This window comes from Puma concolor, chromosome E4 (assembly GCF_028749965.1).
Source record: "Puma concolor isolate L17-30 chromosome E4, mPumCon1.1.hap2, whole genome shotgun sequence".
Classification (NCBI taxonomy): Eukaryota; Metazoa; Chordata; class Mammalia; order Carnivora; family Felidae; genus Puma; species Puma concolor.
In genome coordinates, this window is record NC_141683.1 from 11,678,571 (window position 1) to 11,693,065 (window position 14,495).

Consider the following 14,495-nt stretch of genomic DNA (forward strand, 5'->3'; position numbering starts at 1 on the left):
ATATCATGCTTTCCCTACTCTGGCAGAGTGTCTCATAGCCTGCTAGACTCTTAGTTCCTTGTTGGAACTTAGCTTACAAATGCAAAAAAAAAAAAAAAAAAGATGATGGAGAGAGAGAGATGCAAAGCTAATGCCAAATTTATTCTCTTATGGTTTAAAATTCACACTTTTTCATGGCACCTGGTTGGCTCAGTCGATAGGGTCATGAGTTCGAGCCATACACTGGGTGTAGAGATTACTTAAAAATAAAATCTCTGAATAAAATAAAATTCACACTTTTTCTTAAATTTGGACTTAGGAGGTAAGGCAAAAAAAAAAGTTTTTAATCGTGGGGAATGATTATGTATTTATACTTCCAGTTACCATCACTCTTCAACATTCCCGTTGCTTATTTATGCTCTAAGGGACTTATTTGACGTCCGCAGAGTGTCTTAGACTGTCTTCAAGCATGCCACACATTCTGCGCGAGGCCAGAACATACTAACTTACCCAAAACAGAAATTATTCTTTGGCTTTAATTGTGGTTTGCTTCTGATTTTTCTTTTCAACAGAGTGGGTGTGTATGTATGTGTGTATGTGTGTGTGTTTAGATATGTCAACTTATATACAGTAATGTAAGGCAAATCGCATTTTTCACGTTGTAACAACTGTGAATCAGAATGCACTAGACAATCAAAGGATCTTAGATTAATTGAAATACAGGAATACTCAAGGCACATCATGAAAAATGCCAGCCTTCTGTTTCACACCACCCTATCCCTGAAGTCTATTCCCCACAGGCAACCACTTCTTACTTTTTAAAAGTTCCTATAGGTAATTACCTGTATATTTTAAATGACGTACTTAACATAGCTATCGTTTTATTCTCTACGTTAGGTTTTATCTGGTTTTGCTCTGCAAGGGAAGAAGGCATTTCATCTCTCTTAACCATCACCACCACCCCCTTCTCTTGCGAATATGCTCTTCCTTTCCCAATCTAATTGTGGTAGGCAAGATTCTACGACATGCTCCAAGGCTTTTTTGCCCATGGTATGCATACCTTACATAATTCCCAGGACTGTGAAAAATGATGTATTTTACTTCCATAATTAGGTTATGTTGCAGGACATGTTGCAGGATAAAGAGATTATCCAGGTGGGTCTGACTTAATCCCGTGAGCCTTTTAGAAGTGTAGCGTTTTCTCTAGCCAAGAACAGAAGAGGGGGACAGACAGATATACTCCAGCTATGCTAGAAGGAAGCAAACACCCATGCTGTGAACTGTTGGTGGGAAGATGTGGCCTCTAGGAGCTGAGAACAGTCCTCAGCCAAAGACTAGCAGAAAAACAAGGATTTCAACCGTACAGCCACTAGAAAATTAATTCTACTAGCAATCTGAATAAACTTCATTGGATTCTTTCCCCAGACCCTCCAAAAAGGAACACAGGCCAGCTGATACTCTGACTTGGCACAGTGTTGGTGAGGATGTAGAGCAATTTAAATAAGGAACAAATCAATTACGTAGCTGTATCACATTTTCTCATTATATCAATATTTAGCATTTATGTTATTATGGATCTATGAATATTATTCACAGGTAAGCCATGTAGTACACTACAATTACATTTCATTCTCGAACAAGTTTGTTTCCCTGGAGTCAATAATTACCCAGATTTTTCTTTAGTTACTATGCTTTGTATTTGTCACTAATTCTCCTTCAAGATGTTCATTGTTCAGAGAAGCATACTAGGCCATCTATTAATTTCATATTTTGTCAAACATCACCCTTCTGGAGCCTTCTAACCTTCTGCTCAATCTGGGCTGATTGCTTTCTACCTAAACAAATTTCATCTCCCTTCACTATTATACTGGAATGCCCTCTCTCCCACATTTCTTGGATTCCTTGTTTTGCTTTCTTGGATTACTCTTTTGCTTTAGAGAAACCCCGTTTTTAATACCTTCCTGCGAAAAGAACCTTGGAGATCATTTTTTCCCTTTTTCCTTTTTTTTTTTTTAAATTGTGAGAACAGTTAACATGAGTTAACGTGAAATCTTACCTCTTAATTTTGTAGGTGTGCGATACACTGTTGGTAGCTATAGGCACAATGTTGTAGAGCAGATCTGTAAAACTTGCACAACTGAAACCCTACGCCCATTGAACAGCAACTCTCCCTTCTCCCCTTCCTCCACTTTTTTTTATTCTTCTCTGTCAACGTTTTTAAGAACTTCTCTGTGTCCCCAGTGTTCTGACATTTAACAGCGATGTTTAGTGTGTCTTTCTAATGTGCACTCACTGGGTCCTTTTAATTTGGAACCTCATATCCTTCATTTGTATTGTTTCTTAGACAATTTCCTCTCTTCTGTTTTCTCTGTTCTTTCTTTTTGGAACTCCAGTTAGGAGATCATTTCCTCCCTTCTGTTTTCTCTGATCTTTCTTTTTACAACTATTACTTCCTGGCCTGGTCATTTAATTTGATCTTTTCTTTCATATTTTCTGTCCATTTACTTTTTGTTCTATTTTGTAGATTTCTTCAACTTTGTTTTCCAACCCTCATATTGACCACTAATATTTTGCTTCTTAATTTGCAAACGCTCTTCCTGTTCTCTGAATGTTCCTTTTTAAGTAGAATGCTATTCCTTCATGATAATATGTTTTTATATATTTCTGCGGGTATTATTTTAGAGAGATTTATTTTTAAGTGTGCGTTGCTCGCTTACATTGTCTTTCCTTCCTCTGAGTCCCCATTTTCTGATGTTGTTATTGGTGGTGGTGTTGTTGTTCTAATTATAGTCTCTATTTTCATCTTAGAGGCTTTTCTCAAATGCCTGGTGTCCCTTGATTATTCTTTCCTATGTATGAGTGAAATATTAATTTTATTTAGAAGCATTTTTGTTTTGAGGTCTTCTTCTCATTTGTGAGTTTCATTATAGGTGGAGACTTGGTCGTCCCTTGGGGAACCTCTCAGAGTTGTGTGTCTTTAGCTCTTCTCTCTTCAGCAAGTTTCCCCAAGGACAAAGCATTCTGTTCCCTAACAGGAGGGTATAACCCTGATTATACACATTCCAAAAGCTGCTTCAGAAAAGGAAGCTGGGGATATCAATGGTTGGTATGTAAACCTTTACTTAATCCTCCTGATTTCTGTGTGATGCCCCCTTCCACTGCTATGCCTGGTATGCTTGAACAGGGCCTCTCTCTTCCTGCCTACCCTGAGAATAAACTGCCAGTGGTCTAGAAATTAGGGGACGGCAGGAGCCTGGCTTCCAAGGTTGGTGAAGAAGATCCGGGGCTCTTTATTCAGACTGGTGCCTCCCATTTGGGATTCTCCCCAGGATTCGGAGCTCACTTTTCTCACTGTTGCTTCCTGCCAACAGGTGTTTAATTTTCAACTCTTTCCACACTGCAGCTTTTTACCACTGGTCTAGTCACTTTCCAGTGTCCAGATTTTGTTCTTTTCTTCTCTCTTATAAGTTTACTCCTTTTTTTTCTTTCTCATCACTTTAGTGGGATTTCGGTGGGAAAAAAGCATCACGTTTAACCAGAATCTCTTAGATATCGATTGACTAGAAATCTCCCTCTATTTGTCATTACATCAGCTCCTAAATGTGAAGGATTTTATTTTTTTTTTTATTTTTTTTAACGTTTATTTATTTTTGAGACAGAGAGAGACAGAGCATGAACGGGGGAGGGTCAGAGAGAGAGGGAGACACAGAATCCGAACCAGGCTCCAGGCTCTGAGCCGTCAGCCCAGAGCCCGACGTGGGGCTAGAACTCACAGACTGCGAGATCGTGACCCGAGTTGAAGTCGGACGCTTAACCGACTGAGCCACCCAGGCGCCCCAAGGATTTTAAAGCATAAGAATATCATTATTACTTTCTTTTAGCACTTACAGTGGATTTTTTTTGTTTAGATTTTCTGTGTACTTGTATAAATTTGCCAAGGATTTTGGAATTTTCATGATAACTAATGTGAAAGAGACCAAGCTGGGAGAATACTTCCCCGAACACCTGCTCTCTCATGCATATACACCATTTGGTATGTCCAGGTATATGCATGCCAACCTTCCAATTCCTCAGTGTTACCCTCTTTGAAATGGCCAGAGGTAGAGTAGGCAAGGCCTGCCAGGAGTGATCTGGGGTGTGGCAGGTGTGACAGGGAGGCCTAGCTCCTACACAGCCCTCCTCCTCCTTCACTTATGGCCGTTGGGCTTACCCTGCCCCCAAGTCTGGTCTCTGACAAGAATGATCGAAGACACCCCAAGTGAGCATCAAGCCAGTCCTCCTATAACTTGTCTTGCCCTGCCCCTGTCCCCAGGTGGAAGAAAAGCAATTCTGCCCCAGCCCTTTTTTACATGCCGTGCTGGTAACTGAGTCCAAGTCCCCACCTGGTAATCTGCATCATGTCCCAATTTATGGAAAATTGGATCGGGGCTAGGTTTCCGCAGAAGCCGCAGTGTGGTATCTCTCCTGTGCCTGCCCACTCGTCCACTGGAGGGCTTCCAGATCTTACTTCCTCCTGGGCAGCCTCCCTGCAGCGGTTAACCTGTCCATGAGTTAGGACACCGTCTACTCCCAAACTTCCCTAATCAACTTGCTAATGCATGAACTGTTCTCCACTCCTTGACGTGAGCCATTTAAACCCCTTGGTTGAACAAATTCATGCAGTCTGTTCATGAGGGTTGCATTTGACGGGGGAAAGGAGACAGTTCAGGGACGTAGGGTTTGAAAGAGGGACAAACGGAAGCCAAAGACTCAACCCATCGCCTCTTCGTAACTTTAAAACCAGCCCTTCCCACCCGCTTCACAAACTGCCCATCTTGGGTGATTGACCCCCACTAAACTGCCTGAATCCTGTGGTCGCCCTTCTGATGATATCACCTCTGAGCTTGGGGGTTACTCTTATTTCTCCACACGTGTCTCAGTGTTCAGAGTGTCATACCTGGAAGGCAGGCGTGTCCAGTTTACTGACTTCCCATGGCTTCTATCCCAGGACAGTCGTGGCATTTATCAGTCTGATTCTCCAGCCCGTAGCACTGAGGTCACTCTGCCAAAAAATCCACAAAGACCCTAAGGGTAAGCTCATTACCGTCCTTCCACTGTGGGTGGCAGCGAGGAGGTCTCTTTCCCACATTATGTCAGGGGAGACACCATTACTGCCTTCAAATTAACAACGCTTGGCCTCAGTTTCCCTCCTTTTTAAATGGGTATGCTAACGTGTGACTCACAGGGAGTTGTGAGGAGCAAATGAGAAAATGTGATCAAAATGCCAAGCGCGTGTCTCACACGTATTTGACGAGCCGTAGGTGTGAATTCACAGACTCTCTCCCCGCGGCCAGGGAGGAAGAAGACGCCTTTGGGGAAGCCACTGGAGGCATCGCCGGAAGGTTGAGGGGAGCACCTGAAGAGGGCACCCTGCGCCGTGGAGGGTGAGGATTGTTGCTTCCAGACAAGATCCTCCCTTCCACGTCCACCCGCCCAAATTCCAAAGCCTGGAAAAGCATTAAGGGACCATCCGCCTGGAGCCACGCAAGAGCTTCCTGACCTAAACAAGAAGGCGCTCTGGGCCTGCAGGAAAAGCAGGGCCGGGGTGGCTGTATTTCAGCAGGCCTCCCGACCTCTGAGTAAATAAATGTGTGGAACAGATACAATCAACATTTTCTCTGGGCCTGAAATCAGATCTGCAGAGGCCTCCGTCCCTCTGTGCCGGGCAGACTGTAATTACAGGATATGTTAAATTTTCTTTATAGCTAGTTCTGATGGTCGCGAGGTGACCACACCAGCCCGTCCAGCGCCCCGCTCTGGTCTGCTGCCACTGGTAATGACAACCAGATGTTTGTCTGAAGTTAATCATCAATAGGGCTCTCGCCCCAGAGTCAAGAAGGGCTCACCATTTGCTTGGAGAAGCCGTGTAAAGTGGTGATAAGCGGGGGTGGCCTGCAGCCTGCCGTTGGGACTGCCGCTCCAGAGGGAGATAAGCCATCTGACACCCTCCGAGGCGACTGAGGGGAGAGCAACTGACCAAAACCAAAGTTTACCCGGCGCGCGAAGTGTCTCTGGGAGTCGCAGCCCTTCCCTGAGGTGCGGGAGAAGGACTTCCAGAGATAGGACAATTTGGATAGCTACGGACGTCTTTGCTGAGAATCCACAGATCTCACTCAGCCTGCGGACAACACTCTCCTGGGATTCCCGAGCAAAAGTCTTTTCCTTTTAGGGGCAGCGCTCCTCTCTGGCTGAGAAATTGCCATATGATATGTACATCAACGAATGTATAATTGAATCACTCCTGTTAGCGTCTAACACGGCAAGTCTGAGTTCGAACCGTAACAGCGGCATCCGTACTTGTAATTATTAGAAGAAAGCATCGACACCGGGATTCTGATTAGAGGTATGAGCTAAGCCCCTGGCATCTGCACTTTTGATGAAACCCCCAAGTAATTCTCCTGCAGGGACATGCCTTTTTTTTAAAACTCCTGAACCAAACTAGTTTGGAGACGCAGAGGGAAGAAGTGTGGACGGCTCTTTTCCCCAGTCTTAGAACCACAAAGACCCCAGCAAGAGTCACTCTCTGCCGGGTCTGTAGCATCTCAGCCCGAGCACTGCCCCCAGACAGTGCCCCAGTCTAGGAAAGGGGGTCCGATCCATTTCAATGTGATTGTTTCAAGGAATCAGGGATTTTTATCAGGAATGAGTTGGATGTTCTGGCAAACTAAATGTCATCAAAAAGTCCTATGTTTTCAAAAGTTTCCCAACTCAGAAACTTCTATGTAAGGTGTCTGTTGATTCTTTTTTTTTTTTTTTAATTTTTCTTATTTGAGTAGAGTTGGTGCACAATGTTACATTAGTTTCAGGTGTACAACATAGTGACTTAACTTTTCTATGCTTCCCACAAGTGTAGCTACCATCTCGTACCTGTTAATTCTTTTCTTTTTTAATTTTTTTTTAACGTTTATTTATTTTTGAGACAGAGAGAGACAGAGCATGAACGGGGGAGGGTCAGAGAGAGAGGGAGACACAGAATCTGAAACAGGCTCCAGGCTCTGAGTGGTCAGCACAGAGCCCTATGCGGGGCTCGAACTCACGGACTGCGAGATCATGACCTGAGCGGAAGTTGGACGCTTAACCGACTGAGCCACCCAGGCGCGCCATCGTATCTGTTAATTCTTGAGGAACTCATTTGTTTCCTCAAATTTTCTCCTCAAATTTACAATGATCATAGTCAGTACTCGCATTTACCAAATACATTTGCTTTGCTTTATACGGTATTTACTTTTCCATTTGGTGCACACCCCTTTCTTACAGGTGCCCTGATTTAGAGTAACACATTAAACATGGGTGGGAGGATATCCAAGCCAAAATATTATTCTTATTCTTAAGTCCAGACAGCCCGGGAAATTCTCAATTGAGTACTGTTCTGTAAGTACTGCTCTAATATGAAATATTATATTTCATATAATTAACTTCCTTTATAGTAATGGTTTAGGGAATAACAACTAGTGTGTCCCTAAAAATCCAACCCAGTCCCAGAGTTTAAAAATACTTCTTGTTTTTCTGGGGCCCCTGGGTGGCTCAGTCAGTTGAGCACCCAGCTCTTGGTTTCAGCTGGGGTCATGATCTCAGGGTCGTGGGATCGAACCCCACATCAGGCTCCATACTGAGCATGGATTCTCTCTCTCTTTCCCTCTGCCCCTCTCCCTTGCTCTCGTTCTCTCTCTCAAATAAAAAAAAATATATATATATATATATATAAATTTTTTTTGTTTTTCTGGATATAATAATGTATGATTGTAAGAAACTCAAACAATACAAAAATGAACTAAGTAGAAAGTGATAGTTGTCCGAAAAGAGATTGTAGTTAGATTCTGAGTAAGAATCAAGAGTGTCTGTTACACATATTACTGAGTAACTAATACAAAGCTTATGCATTTTAATCAGGACATTTGATGCCACCATCAAAATGGCTTTCTCAAAAAGCATCATCTTCACATAGATCAAAACTCACCCTCTAATATTCCACCTATTCCACACCTGGACTCTCTAGCTCCCTTTTCTGCTTTATTTTTCTCCATTTCCCTTAATACTATATAATATAATAAATATTTATTAATTGTTATTTAGTTTTGTTCACCGCTGTTATTATTATTTATCGTTTGCTTCTTTATTCACTGCTGTATCTCCAGCATGAAGGCCAGACCAGATTCATAAAAATTATTGCTCGATAAACAATCGAAAGTCGAATGAGTACATTCAACTCAGGTGCCATCGCTACTCTGAAGGCTTTGCTCATTTCTGTTATTCTTGACTCGAACTTACCGGAAAGTAACTTCCTTTCTTTGGGCTTCTATTTCTGCACTTCTGCAGTTACATTTTTCACACAATTACAACACGCTGACCCTACCAAAAACCATGAGGCCGCCATTTGAGGGCCAGCGCAAGGCCATTTATATCTTTATCCCCAGTGCTCATCTCCACAGCTGTCTCCTGTCTCCTTGTTAGTGTGACAGTGAAGAGACTGAGGAAAGTAGAGCGTAAATAATAAGACTGCTGATTTGATTAGAAAAGTACCAGAGCAGGGAAAGAGCCAAACCATATATATATATATATATATATATATATATATATATATATATATATATTTTGTGTGTGTGTGTATATATATATACTTTTGTACATGTATATGTGTGTGTGTATATATATATTTATATAGTGTACAGTATAAATATACAGCATACAGTATAGTATATAGTATAAATATATATATATTTTTGTTATGGGATGGGATAGAGTATAACTTTCAATCCAAGCCTCAGATAAAACCTAAGTAGGGCTTAGGGCGCCTGGGTGGCTCCGTCGGTAAAGCATCTGACTTTGGCTCAGGTCATGATCTCACAGTTGGTGGGTTCGAGCCCTGTGTTGGGCTCTGTGCTGACAGCTCAGAGCCTAGAGCCCACTTCGGATTCTGTGTCTCCCTCTCTCTGCCCCTCCTCCACTCATTCTCTCTCTCTCTCTCTCTCTCTCTCTCTCTCTCTCTCTCCCTCCCTCTCTCAAAAATAAATAAACATTTTTTAAAAACCTAAGCCAGGCTTTATTTTAGCCTAATATGGAAGGTGATGTGGAATCAATGTGTGCCAGCTCATTAAAAGCATGCTGGTTGAATTCCTGGAATGCTAGGTTGTCCCTGGGTTTCAAAGATCAAGATGCTATCTTCAGTTCTTTCCAAAAGACCTCACCAAGTGACCAACAGGCAACAGAAAATATGATGCATCTAGTTCAGTATTTAAAGATTCACTACAAATGGATAAAGAAGATGTGGTGGTGTATACAATGGAAGAGTATTCAGCCAAGAGAAAGAAGGAAATCCTGTTATTTGTCACAAAATGGATAGACCTTGAGGGCATCATGCTAAGTGAAGTAAGTCAAATAGAGAAAGACAAATATTGTATAGTATCACTCGTATGTGGAATCTAAAAAAAGTCAAACCTGCAGAAACAGAAAGTCGAATGGTGGTTACCAAGGGACACCTGGGTGGCTCAGTCAGTTAAGCGTCCGACTTCGGCTCAGGTCACGATCTCACGGTTCGTGAGTTCAAGCCCCGCGTCGGGCTCTGTGCTGACGGTTCAGAGCCTGGAGCCTGCTTCTCATTCTGTGTCTCCCTCGCTCTCTGCCCCTTCCCTGCTCATGCTCTGTCTCTCTCTGTCTCTCAAAAATGAATAAACATTTAAAAAAAAAAAGCCAAAGAGTGTCAAAGATCCACCAAGCTCACCCCCTGAGTTCTCTACCCAAAACTCTCTGCACATTTAGAATGACTGCTCACTGCACATGAGTCTCCCCATCCATTCATCTTCAATGAGTTAAAGTATAATTAAGTGCATTGAACTCCCACTTGGTGCCTTGCACTTTGGTGAATAATAATTTCATATATATGGGGCGCCTGGGCGGCTCAGTCAGTTAAGCTTCCACCTTCAGCTCAGGTCATGAGCTCATGATCTGTGCGTTCAAGCCCCCCCCCCCCCCCCCCCCCCGTCAGGCTCTGTGCTGACAGCTCAGAGCCTGGAGCCTGCTTCGGATTCTGTGTCTCCTTCTCTCTCTCTCTCCCCTTCCCCGCCCACACTCTATCTCCCTCTGTCTCAAAAACAACTAAACACTAAAAAAAAAATGTTTAAAGAATTTCAGATATAAATGTCCACTTAACTCAAAAGCGTCTGTGACGTATGCTGTTCTTTCTAGACCTCCTTAGTGGAAGTTTATCGGTTTGCCCAGTTGATGCAAGTTTATGCTCAATTATTTATGGACTAGTTTACATACTTCCAACTCACCTCCAACTTCCTCTTCAGAAAATGAATCAAGCTAGGTTCAAGTACTCCTTCTGTTTTTTCTAGGAGTTTAATTTTGTAGAGCAATTTCAGGCCCACAGCAAAATCGAGAGAAAGGTACAGAGATCTCTCATATACCTCTTGTCTCTACAGGTGCACAGCCTCCTTCCTTATCAGCATCACTCACCTGAGTCAAGGTCTTAATAACAGCATAATAACGTTTATGACGTACTGACCACAAAATCTCATTGATTGTGCACAATAACCGAGGTAAACAGTAGTATACCCTTGTTGCTTTTATGTAAATTGGCTCAAGATCCGTGTATCTAGAAAGTACCTGTGGTGCTATTCAAAACCAAAGTTATCTGACTCAAAAGTTGTTTGGTTTCCTCAACATCACCAAGAAGACAATGTCTTTCCTCGTTATACTGTATTTCCCCGTAATCTGGTGTAGGGGCGTCTAAAACAGGACATTTAGCCTTCCGTGTCAACAGAAGAGTACAGGGCACTCCATTTGTGGCGTAGTGTTTTGTACGGTCATGACAAGTAAAGCACTGTTCTTGCCATCGCTGGGAAGGATTCTATCCCACCCTCTCTGGTCCATCCGTGGGCTCCACCTTTCCAGGCCTGTAGAGATACTTCTAGTCTTCTTTGTGGCTTCAGTGCTGAGTCTGAAATTGATCTCAATTCTGGGAACATTAGGAACACCTGCATGCCAATGAAATGCAAACATTAATCAAAACCAAATGTAAAAGATTCCAGGGTTGTGTGTCATCTGTATCATCCACTCTGTTTCTCTCTCTCAGGAGGAATGATTGAGAGTTGATTACAAGTTCTTTTTGATGATGCTGCTAAAAACCGTTTGAAAAACATCATCCCCTCTGTTCACAAGATGGATTATATTGGGCAACATGAAGTCATGATTATATGGCACTAATTTTAGCTAAGTCAGACGTCTTCATGAAGGCATTGCTCATGCCTGTCAACCACTGCTAACTGAGTCAAAGTTCACCCAACTTTGGACAAAAGGGGAAACGATCAACCACCACCCCCCCCCCCCCCCCCCGCCGCCCCGTCTCTGTGAAGGAGCTTATCAAGAATAAAACCAAGCCTGAGGCAGACGGGTCATTTCATTTCTAGATCTCACGAATTCTGCTGCCTCCCTTGGGGTGCCCCCACAGCATCCCACTCTCTGCTGGCTTTTCAGTAACACAGGCAGGGTGGAGACAAGTGAAGCTCTTTTGTGGTCCCCTCCCTTCCCTTCCCCCAACGCCTTCAACAAGGAACCTGGTTTCAAGGACTCGTGATGCTAATACACCACGTGAGGCCTCCCTCACAGTTTCCTCCTCTCCCAAATTGGAGCAGATCTTGTCATTGCTCCTCTATGATCTGCTTTGAATTACCTTGTAATCCTGAAAAACATGTTGTAATGTTCCAAGACAGCAATGCCCCCAGAGCTCTTTCAGAGTCTCAGTGCTAGATGGATTGTTTAGCAGTTGGATTGTTTAGTTGGTTGTTTTTCCATTTGTTATTCGTTGAAGACTCTGAGAAGTTTGGAAGGGGATGTCAACCACTCCATTTCTAACAGTTCTAATTCCTAATGGATTTGCTATAAGGTAAACAGACGCAAGTTATGATGATTTGCCTTTGATCGGGGCCTCCACATCCAGCCTTCAAGTAATTTATGAACACTGATGAAGACTACCCACGTGATGAGGTACCATACTGTTCTACAGGTATTTCCTCAGCCCTGCAGGTGCTTGATTCAACAGAACAACGGGAGCTCAGACAGTCATCTTTCTTCCCCAGTGACAAGAACCATGATTTCATTCCTTCCAACTTTTCAGATCCCCTGGAAGCTAAAAGAACACTGATGACTGGTGAGTAGGCAGAATGTGGGTCTGTTGAGAGACCCTGGGATTAAGGCTAGATTCAAATCTCAGCTTTGCCATTTACTGTATGAGTGAGACCTTGGCTGATGTTTCTTAACTTCTTCACGGCTCAATTTCCTCATCTCTAAAATCGAGGTAATTATAATAACTACTTCTCAGAGTTTGTGTGAACCTCAAATAAGTGAATTGACGTGAAGCTTCTTTGTACAATGCTAACCCAATAGCGCTTGTAGGGGTGAGGGGAGCCTTTAAAAGTTTGATTCTAACGTCACCTGTCAAGGTTGGCAAGGAATTGTCATTTTCAGCATTATTTTAGAGACACAAATGAAGACCATATGGCTCATAAAATTCCTTATGTTCTTTCAGCCAATCTGTAGCAGCACCTGCTAACAAATGAATCCAGATATTTAGAGCCAGTCTTTCAGGCCACAAGCACCGTATAAATGTGCAGCACCTATTATATGCACACGTCTAGGCTAGATTCTCTGCGGGAGACAGTGGGAGAAGCAGCAGCTGCAGATACCAAGAGTTTTGTATCTCGTTAAATTCAATCCAATTAACTCAATCAATGAATCAACCAGCACTTACTGGAACATTCTACAGGCCCAGTCCCACCAAGGCGCAGCAGGAGAGACATTTCTGCTCCGTAGGAATTTGACATCTGAATCATTTCATGGCTTTCCTACCCTTAAAAATGGGGAACAGAAGTTATCATAAGGCTATTAATAATAGAAGGCAGGAATCTACCTGGAAATGAGGAAGCAGGCCTCACCAAAAGCAGACTGGAAGGTCAGTCATTACCTCAGGAGCTCCAGGACAGGATTACCACATGTTCCTCACTACCAGAGCTTGGAGGCTCTGGTCCTTAAAGAAGACAATGCCCGCTCATGTTTCAGTCAAGCAGAACCCTCCCGTTCATTCGGCATGGAGTGCCCCCATTTAAGGGAAAGTCTGCTTTCCCCAACAAGGACCGTGGATGAGTTTGGTTTGCCCCACAAGAGGCTGCCATAATAGTCCTCTTTAGAAAATGACGTTTTCCCCTCTTTCCCACTCCCAGCTGGCTGGGGGTGGGGGGCTGCTGCGGATTGTAGCAGGCACTGTCCAGGTCCTTGAGAAGAAGGACTTTCTGGAGGGATGTAAATTCCACAGAAAGTTCTAGAAAACAGGGAAATCATGAGGGAAAAATGATTTTGTGGGTCAGAAAAAACAGCCCAATGGACTAGAAAACTTGGGGGACAGTTTATCAAAGAGGTGGGGAAGAAACCGAGCCTTGAAGATGTGGTGACCCCAGATATCCAAGAAACTGGACACGTTCCAGGCAGACAAAATTGGTTGAGCCACGACAAGAGTCCCAAAATGAGCTTCTCCGTAAGTATACAACTCCCTTAAGTACAGCAGCTGGGACTCACTATTTCTTTTTTAAAGTTGGGAATAAAAGAGCAAAGGGAAAGTGACCACTTTGATTCTGTGAAGGAGTGACTTTCTCTACTGCTAGATATTGATATATGTACCTAATAAAGCTGAAAGTATTTTTCTAGACTCATCCACACTCTCAAGTAGGCTTTCTTCATTCTGGTGATAACTTTTCTCCCTTCCCAGGGCTTGGCCTGCTGATACCATTCCTAAGAATAATAATAGCGAATTATAAAACTAACATATTTATAGACAACCTGAAGTTCCGTATGTGTCTCATCTTATGTAATCACCATTATATAATGTGTATTGTAAAAGGAGACTTTACAAAGCGAATCATTGCCAAGAGAAGGAAGACGTCCCCCCCCACCCCCCGCTCCGACAAAGAAGTAATATTTAAACTGAATTTTCAAATACGGTGTATGAGTTCTCCCGGTAATCAAGTCTGGGAAAAACATTCCAAGCAGTGGGATTGGCATCAAAGAGACAGGAACAATCATGGGACGTTCCAGAAAAAGCAAGCGGTTCACCAACATTAGATGATAGGGTCCTTGTGGGAAGGGGTAGAGTTGGGACCAGACACGCTGGAAAAAGTCAAATTGTGGGGAGATTTACATGCAGCATTTTGTCAAAATGCAACAGGAACGCATAACGTGCTTTAACAAGGGAGAGGCTTTATCTTATCTCATCTCATCTTAGAAGATTTGGGGCAGCGTGGAGCATGGATTCACGGAGCAGGGAGACCGGAGGTCGGAGCAGTCAGCTAGGAGGCCATCACTACAGTTATCCAACTGAGAAAAGGAGGAGAAAGAGGGTCGGCCTCAGTCAAGAAGTGTCTGCCCTCTAAGGCTTAGAACCAAAGAGGACTGGAAAAGCTAGCAAACAAATGCCCGTTGCACCCGGC

General features: G+C 43.2%; 1 long non-coding RNA gene across 6 annotated transcripts in view; it reads right to left on the reverse strand.

Moving 5' to 3' along the window:
* LOC147572465 (uncharacterized) overlaps positions 1–14,495 on the reverse strand; it is a 68,963-nt gene that overhangs the window by 11,072 nt on the left and 43,396 nt on the right. For 5 of the 6 annotated variants that reach the window (XR_015246385.1, XR_015246386.1, XR_015246382.1 and 2 more), the window contains exons 4-6: positions 11,690–11,895; positions 10,904–10,994; positions 4,916–5,020 (exon numbers count right to left, since the gene is read on the reverse strand). This is a non-coding gene — a long non-coding RNA (uncharacterized LOC147572465). Of the gene's footprint in view, positions 1–4,915; positions 5,021–10,515; positions 10,995–11,689; positions 11,896–14,495 lie in introns of those variants that run through there. The other variant, XR_015246381.1, reaches the window with a different exon arrangement.